This window comes from Bidens hawaiensis, unplaced genomic scaffold (assembly GCF_021521415.1).
Source record: "Bidens hawaiensis isolate Kalapana, Puna unplaced genomic scaffold, B.hawaiensis_p1.1 tig00016745_1, whole genome shotgun sequence".
NCBI lineage: Eukaryota > Viridiplantae > Streptophyta > Magnoliopsida > Asterales > Asteraceae > Bidens > Bidens hawaiensis.
This window is the reverse complement of record NW_027492535.1, coordinates 101,870-110,334: the sequence shown is the minus strand read 5'-3', so window position 1 is coordinate 110,334 and position 8,465 is coordinate 101,870. Positions and strand designations below refer to the sequence as shown.

The 8,465-nt window shown below is 37.4% G+C and overlaps 1 pseudogene across 1 annotated transcript; it reads left to right on the top strand.

Annotated features, from left to right (window-relative positions):
• Positions 1-236: 236 nt before the first annotated feature.
• Positions 237-8,465, top strand: LOC143551960 (protein NRT1/ PTR FAMILY 6.3-like; annotated as a pseudogene). Its single transcript, XR_013138571.1, has 6 exons — positions 237-490; positions 677-853; positions 942-981; positions 1,359-1,564; positions 4,699-5,067; positions 7,438-8,465. The product of XR_013138571.1 is annotated as a protein NRT1/ PTR FAMILY 6.3-like (transcript).

The window sequence follows — 8,465 nt, the reverse complement described above, 5'->3', positions numbered from 1 at the left end:
TTCAATTATAAAAATGATCATTTTTTCGTTAATTCTTATTTTCTTTGATGTAGAATATTTAGATGGACATACACACTCTTGCAAAATACAATCTTCCTGTCGTGTAGGAGTTTGTTAAGTTTAAAAGGAAGTTAATTAAGAGTACGTGTTATGCATAAATAGTAAAAAAAAAATAGTAATAATATATTGTAGAAACAATTAATCACAATATCACATAGTAACGGCTATAAAAGGCACCTTGGCCCTGTCTAAAATCCATGGAATCTTAAGCATATATCTATACCACCCAAAGTCTTTGATCTGTCCTCCAATCTACAAATCCTAAGGCTTAATAAACTACCCTTTGCTTCTTTTATTTTATATATCACAACATAAATGGCTCTCCCTGAATTACAAGTGCAAAAAACTCTACCGGATGCCTGGGACTACAAGGGCCAGCCCGCCCACCGTGCAACCACCGGTGGCTGGATCAGTGCCGCCATGATTTTAGGTTCATCACCCTTCCTATCTTTATCATATTATGTATCCATTACTTGCATTATAAAGGTACAAACACGTTGTTAGTTGTTACCAATCTGAAACACTTTAAACGGTGTCACATGCTCTTGTCTTTCATGGTTTCGTATAATTAAGGATTAGATAATCTGATTCGAAGTGTACGTGAATCTATTTTTAGGAGTGGAAGCATGTGAAAGGCTAGCGACTTTGGGTATCGCTGTGAATTTGGTGACGTATTTGACTGGAACTATGCATTTTGGAAATGCTAGTTCCGCGATACTGTCACCAATTTTATGGGTACCTCTTTCGTGTTGTGTCTTCTTGGTGGTTTTGTTGCTGATACTTTCCTTGGCCGGTAATCATCTAATCTCATGTATTTATGTATTCTTTTTTTATGTTTTACATTCTTTGTAAATACAATTATTTTCTTATGATGTCTATAGGTATCTAACCATTGCCTTATTCGATGCTGTTCAAGCAACAGTAAGTAGTGTATTTTGTTCATTGTTGGATATTCTAATAAAAAAATATTATTAAAATATCTTTCCTTAACTAGTTACTTAGTTTCTGGTTAATTAAAAGAATAAAATAATAGAAAAGGTTAATTGGTTGAATTAGGTCCACGGTTTTCTTAGCTTTAGCCTTTAATTAATTTTTAAAGGGTAACACCGTCGTAAACGTTAACATCTTATTCCTCTCTATTTTGTGAGAGGTATCAGGTTTAAATCTTGCTTTCACTGGTTCATCTGATTCTGTTGGCTAGCTTGTTATTAGTGGCCCCATAAGTTTTTTTGATAAGAAGTTTTCTCATTACCCAAAAAAGAAGTTTTAAACTTTAATCATTTTGTAAAAATTATCAGGGCGTGGCAATCTTGGCCATCTCAACCGCAATTCCAAGCTTAAAACCACCAAAGTGCACACCCGACAGCGAAAACTGCGCCAAGGCCACCATGACACAAGTGACCTTTCTTTACCTTGCACTCTACCTGACAGCACTCGGGACGGGTGGACTCAAATCTAGTGTTTCGGGTTTCGGGTCAGACCAGTTTGACGAGACAGATAAAGAAGAAAATGTTAGGATTAAACGCACACACGAAACCGAACACGACACGAAAGCAATAAACGAACACGAGGATTTAACGTGGTTCGGTCTAAACTGACCTACGTCCACGGGTGGCAACTAGGTATATCTTTATTGAGTGACCAAATATTACAAGTACATAATGTTGTTTATATAGAGACTGAACTAGGGTTAGTAAATTATTATGCAAGAAATCTAAACCGGGCCGGGCTTGGGCCCGACCGCCCACACCCGTCTCCTCTTTTGACTTCATATAATAAACCGGGCCAACAAGGCCTACGAACCCAACAATCTCCCACTCGGAGGCCATGAGTACTCTCGTCTGCACTCCTGATTGTACTTCTGTAATCTGAACATTAAACTTCTTCTAGTTGCCACCGCCTTCTCATCAATTAACATGAAGGCCCGTTGAAGCTCCCCGGAGCTCCAACACGTCAGTCACGGCTAAAACTGCCCCTGACCCGTTCTCTGTCCCTACCGGCTCCCACTGAAACAAACTACCGGATCCCGAGATACTCTGAGAACAAACACTCTCCATATTCAGCAAGTAATTCACTGGAGAGACTTTTACAGCTGGAATACTGGTTTTCTTAATCCACTATCGACCTGGAACTGTAACTGAAACACGACCTGTGCTCCCACTGTCACGATGTCCCCCAACTGATTTAACCTTCCTAGCTCGTTCATCCTGAATCTTCACTTTGGCTCTGGGTTTGTTACTTGCAAAACGAACCTTCTTCTGCCCACGAGATTCTGTGAACCGGATTATGTCTTTCACCAAAACTGGATCCACTCCTTTCGATGACATGCCGACCATATACAATGAACCAATTTTCTTTCCACGAGCAACAACGAGATTCCCTTTGACTACTTTCCACTGCCCATTCCCGAACTTAACATCGTGCCCTTGGTCATCCAACTGCCCAACTGAAATCAAACGTTTCTTCAAACTTGGAATAACCCTCACGTCTTTCAAAGTTCAAGAAGTACCGGCTGAAGTTATCAAATCAACGTCTCCCATACCCGTAACCTCTAAAATATCATCATTCGCTAGTCGAACCTTTCCAAAATCCCCAAATTTAAGATTCTTCATCGTTTCACTGCAGTGAGTGGCATGAAACGATGCACCAGAATCCATCACCCAAGCATCAACGCTACTCTCAACACTACAAACCAAAGCCTCATCACTACTGACCCCGTCATCTGTGTCGTCTTCTGTAACGTTCACCTCTTTCTTACCATTCGGACACTGATTCCTGAAGTGTCCTTTCTCTTTACAACCCCAACATTCAATATCCTTACGAGTCTTAGACTGACTCCTCTTCCTGCTCCCACTGCCTCGCTGTTTTCCCCTACCTCTACCTTCTGTGACTAGCATATTGCCTGATGATTCACCTGAACTTCTGCGTCTTGAATCTTCTCCCAGAATCAGATCTCGAATCCCATCGAAAGTAATATTTGTAGACGAACTACAAACTGCAGTCACTGTTTGCGACCAACTGTCGGGCAAAGAGGATAATAACAAGAGGCCTTGAACTTCATCATCAAACTTAATGTCAACTGACACTAAGCGGGACAAGATCGAATTAAGATTATTGATATGAGTTGTAACTGACCCACCCTCTTTCATTCTTGTTGTCACTAGCTCTCGGATAAGATAGACTTTATTCGCTGCCGAAGGCTTCTCATACATGTTGGATAGTGCGTCCATCATACCACGGGCTGTGGTTTCTTTCATGACGTTAAACGCCACATCTTCCGACAACGACAATGTAATACAAGCCCTAGCTTTCTTGTCTAACTTCTTCCAATCTGCTTCTGACAACTTTTCTGGTTTTTCATCCTCAAACACTACATCCAAGTCTTTCTGACAAAGTAGTGCCTCAATCTGCATCTTCCACCAACCAAACTTCTGTCCGTCAAACTTCTGTATCGAAACCTTTCCGTCTTCTGCCATGGCAATGACTAAAACGAAAAACTGGATAAAACAGAGACAGACACAGCAACACGAGCCTGAACTTAACGATTGTTCTACTGAACTCTGTTAAAAAATCAACCTATTTTAAACGTGCAGCGGAATAACGAACTAAAAATCAGAAAACTGAAACTTTAAACTGAAACGATAAAACCTGACAAACGCGGTTGGTACTGGATCTAAGTTTCTTTAACGCTTCTTCTGACTTAACAACTGTTCTTCAAAAATAGGATCTTGATTCAATTGCTCTTGACCCAAATAATTCTCTCGGTTAATTAACAAAAGAAAAAACTAAAAAAGACTTTTTTTTTTCTTTTACGTTATACGGATTGCAACAAAGGAAAAAATATTCCTTTACTTTTTCTTGATAGCAACGAACTCCAAGAAAAAATAATAATTCAGCTTCCTTTTCACTTTGTTCAATCCCAAGTATTGTCTCTGCTCGAAACAATGGCGAATTTCAAAACTCCGAAAACGCACAGGTTCTCTACCAAAACTAAACTTCGCCAATTCTAAGCTATGGTCGAACAGACAATCAAGAACTCAGCGACGCTAGACACCTGCCTTAGAGTCCACGGTGACGATCTTTGATTTCTGGATCTGACCGAGTAAACAAGAGAGGTCGTGGTGGTGGCGATGCGGTGCTCAAGTACTTTCAAACAGAACCTCAACTCAGTACGTCGGACAGCGACGGCGGCCGTAAACCCTGACGACGACTTGTTGCGGCAGCAACAAAACTCGGTGGCAGCGGTTAATTATCTGCCGACCCTTACCGATTCTGATGCGGCGGTAACGAGCGACTCTACGTGTTCTTCGTGTGATCCGAACCTAAGCTCTGATACCAATTGTTAGGATTAAACGCACACACGAAACCGAACACGACACGAAAGCAATAAACGAACACGAGGATTTAACGTGGTTCGGTCTAAACTGACCTACGTCCACGGGTGGCAACTAGGTATATCTTTATTGAGTGACCAAATATTACAAGTACATAATGTTGTTTATATAGAGACTGAACTAGGGTTAGTAAATTATTATGCAAGAAGTCTAAACCGGGCCGGGCTTGGGCCCGACCGCCCACACCCGTCTCCTCTTTTGACTTCATATAATAAACCGGGCCAACAAGGCCTACGAACCCAACAGAAAAAACCCAAATGGCTACATTTTTCAATTGGTTTTTTTTCTTCATAAGTATCGGGTCACTTGCGGCGGTTACGATCCTGGTTTATATCCAGGACCATCTGGGTAGGCCTTGGGGGTATGGGATCATTGCGTGTGCCATTGTTATCGGGTGGTTGGTCTTCTTGTCGGGCACAAAAAGATACCGGTTCAAGAAGCTGGCGGGTAGCCCGTTAACTCAAATCGCCTCGGTTTTCATGGCAGCATGGACCAAGAGACATATGGAGCTTCCATCGGATCCTTCCTTGTTGTTCAATGTGGATGATGTTGAAATTATAGGAATTGACAACAAAAAGAACAAGCAGAAGTTGCCTCATAGCAAACAATTTCGGTTAGTATCTTTTATTTTCCTGTTTAACTAAATTAACTGTCTACAATTAATTCTTCAACTATGCTAGCTAGTGATTAAAAACAAGTTTAATAAACTACAGTAAGAATTATATAAAATTGTGTTTTATGATTTCTATATAGAACACACCTAATGCATATACCTGTATAATATATACACGTATACTTATCTTCTTTATTAATTAGTCACATGCATGTTTTTCCAATCAGATAAACGAATGACTGATGCTGTGTTCTTGATTTGCCAACCAAAACTTGAGGGTTCCATCTTTTGGCCCCAACAAAAGCGACTAAAATTGTCCGCTAATAATTATTCACTATATAAATTTATAGCAGCATTTTTGTCCACACATGACTTTAGATATCATTCATTTTATTTCATAGAGATTGTAAATATTTTTAAATATATGTTTCTGAACTATAACGGCCATTTTAGCAACAATAATTGGGCATATACAATTAATTTTATTTAAAGACAATTTTATTTTACTTCCCATGAGTTCTTGAATGTATAATTGGTGTTTGATACTAATAATTGTTGAGAATTATTATTTTTTTTTTAAGTTAAAATTCCATGTATGTTTTGTATTGTAAGGCTTTTAACATGTAATTTTTTCATATATTTTGGAAAAAAAAAACACATAAATAAGTCGTTTATTTATTTACAGTTTTGAAAAATGATTAACAATATAACACTATAATTAAATTCATACAGACAAATACAATTTATCCAAAGACACGACAAGATTCCCAATATTTTTTAGCTTTTTGAGAAATTTTTTAACCATTTGAATTTGTCTCTCACAGACCGAATAAGTTCATATGCATATATATAATTGTAGTCGGTGAATATGCTTATATGCCTAAAAGCAATTCCAAGTTAATACAGAGATGAACAGAAACCGAAATATGCATAAATCTAATTCTTAGATATTATCAAGATTATTGGTATCTTACCTGTTACTACATATATTTATCATTTTATATCGGTTTAATTAATAACATGGGTCTTGATTTTCCAATACTGTCAAGATCATGTATTGATCATACAAAATATTATTATAGTTATTTGCCTAGAAAGACTGGAACTCACTTTATATAATAAGATCTGTTTGAACATTATATTAGCATATATCTAGGAATCTCTGCAAGAAGTACCTAATATCACATTTTATAAAATTTCATGAGTGTTACAATATGTTCTTGTTCCTTGTGCTATTATATATATAAATATTTATGGTGTGTAACATAATTAGGTTAATTAACTAAACGTAATTTGGAAAAAAAAAACACATGCACATAAATAAAACAAAGTGTGTGCATGTGTCTTGGTTGTGCTAGAAGACAAATAATATATATAAAGATCATGAGGTCCTAACAGTCTGTCATAAATCAATCTTGATCGATGCTATAACGTGTAAAGACTAAAGTGAAAATCAAATTTTCTATCTTGTAACCCTAACCCTCACTCAAAAGATTTGTAGATAATTACGCCCTTTTGTCTCCTATTAGTGAAACAAAAGGATAACTTTTGAGACTCTGAAAACGAAATATAAAGATATGAAATTATTCCATTCATGCACCATCTTCGAAAACATACAAATATTAAGTTTTTTTCCAAGAAAAACTTTCTTTAACTTATTATAAGTCATCCCTGGTGGGGCGGGCGTATGTATGAAGTGTATCTATCATCACTTTTGAATGATTAGATTAAAAATATGCCCTTCAGTTACTTAGACTTGAATTGGGGTGTTTGATACTTAAAACAAACAAAAGAAAGTTGATAATATGGATCAACTATAATATGAAACACAAAACTCAAAACATAGGTTTGGCTAAGGAGACAAGTATTCAGATATATATGGAACCTAATATGAAGTCAGCTATCTGCATCAGTATGTTATTTATAATAAATAAAAAATTAAAAAAATATCGATGCTAAACTTGATGGAAATTCTTAGAATTATTTATCTTAAGAGTATTTAACATTTTAAGTCGTGTTTGAGTTAAGTTTGAGGTCACACTTAAGTGCCTAACCCTATGTGTGATATATCTGAGTATGACATATATGCATACTATATATGCAATCACATATGAGACTGTGAATACCAAAACCCTTTGGGAAAATTTCCATCTCTACTATGAGTATTGTTTAGCATAAAACTCAAAGGGAAATTAATAATTTGAGTATGTTAATTAGTTTTTTTCCTGTTCAATTAAGGGATTTAGACATACATGGGTGTGAAGACTGAAGTGTGATCCATATTGAGCATACAATAATTATAATTTTGAGATGTGGCTAGACTTAAAACATATTATTTCGATTACGGATTGTTCTTTCTATATTTGGCAGGTTCCTTGACAAGGCAGCAATAAAAGACACCGAAAGATCATATGAATCAATGATCGTGGTAGACAAATGGCGTCTTGCAACGTTAACCGATGTTGAGGAAGTGAAATTGGTGATCAGAATGCTACCAGTTTGGGCTACCACAATATTGTTTTGGACTATATATGCCCAAATGACCACATTCTCAGTGTCACAAGCTACTACAATGAATAGACACATCGGAAAATCTTTCCAAATCCCAGCAGCTTCCCTCACTGTTTTCTTTGTTGGGAGCATTCTCTTGACTGTTCCAATCTACGACCGAATCATTGCCCCAATCGCCAAACGGTTCCTCAAACACCCACATGGGTTAAGCCCTCTCCAACGCGTAGGAGTAGGGCTAACCCTATCCATACTGGCCATGGTTGCAGCCGCCCTAACCGAAATCAAGAGACTAAATGTGGCTCGGTCACATGGTCTAGTAGATGATCCATCTAAGGTGGTCCCACTTATGGTCTTTTGGTTGGTACCGCAGTTTTTATTAGTAGGGTCCAGTGAAGCATTTACTTACATGGGACAACTTGATTTCTTTCTAAGAGAGTGTCCAAAAGGGATGAAAACAATGAGCACCGGGTTGTTTTTAAGCACATTATCGCTAGGGTTCTTCTTTAGCTCTCTTTTAGTGACAATAGTGCACAAGATTACCGGAGATAAGAAGCCTTGGATAGCTGATAACTTGAACCAAGGGAAGCTTTACAACTTCTATTGGTTACTTGCAATTTTAAGTGTTTTGAACTTAGGGTTATTTCTTGTGGGAGCTAGGTGGTATGTCTACAAGGAGCATAGGCTTGCTGAAGAAGGTATTGAGTTGGAAGAAGATGACTTTGTTGGCCATGCATAAATTTGGAGCTTTATTTTTGTTTAGATTTCCCTTAAGATGAAAATTGCATATGCATTTTTCAACCCCTTTGTTGTTATGCCATGTTTGTAAATGTATATGTTAAAAGGGAAGCTATATTTGTTGTCTAAATGAAAAGGGGGGCTTTAATTAA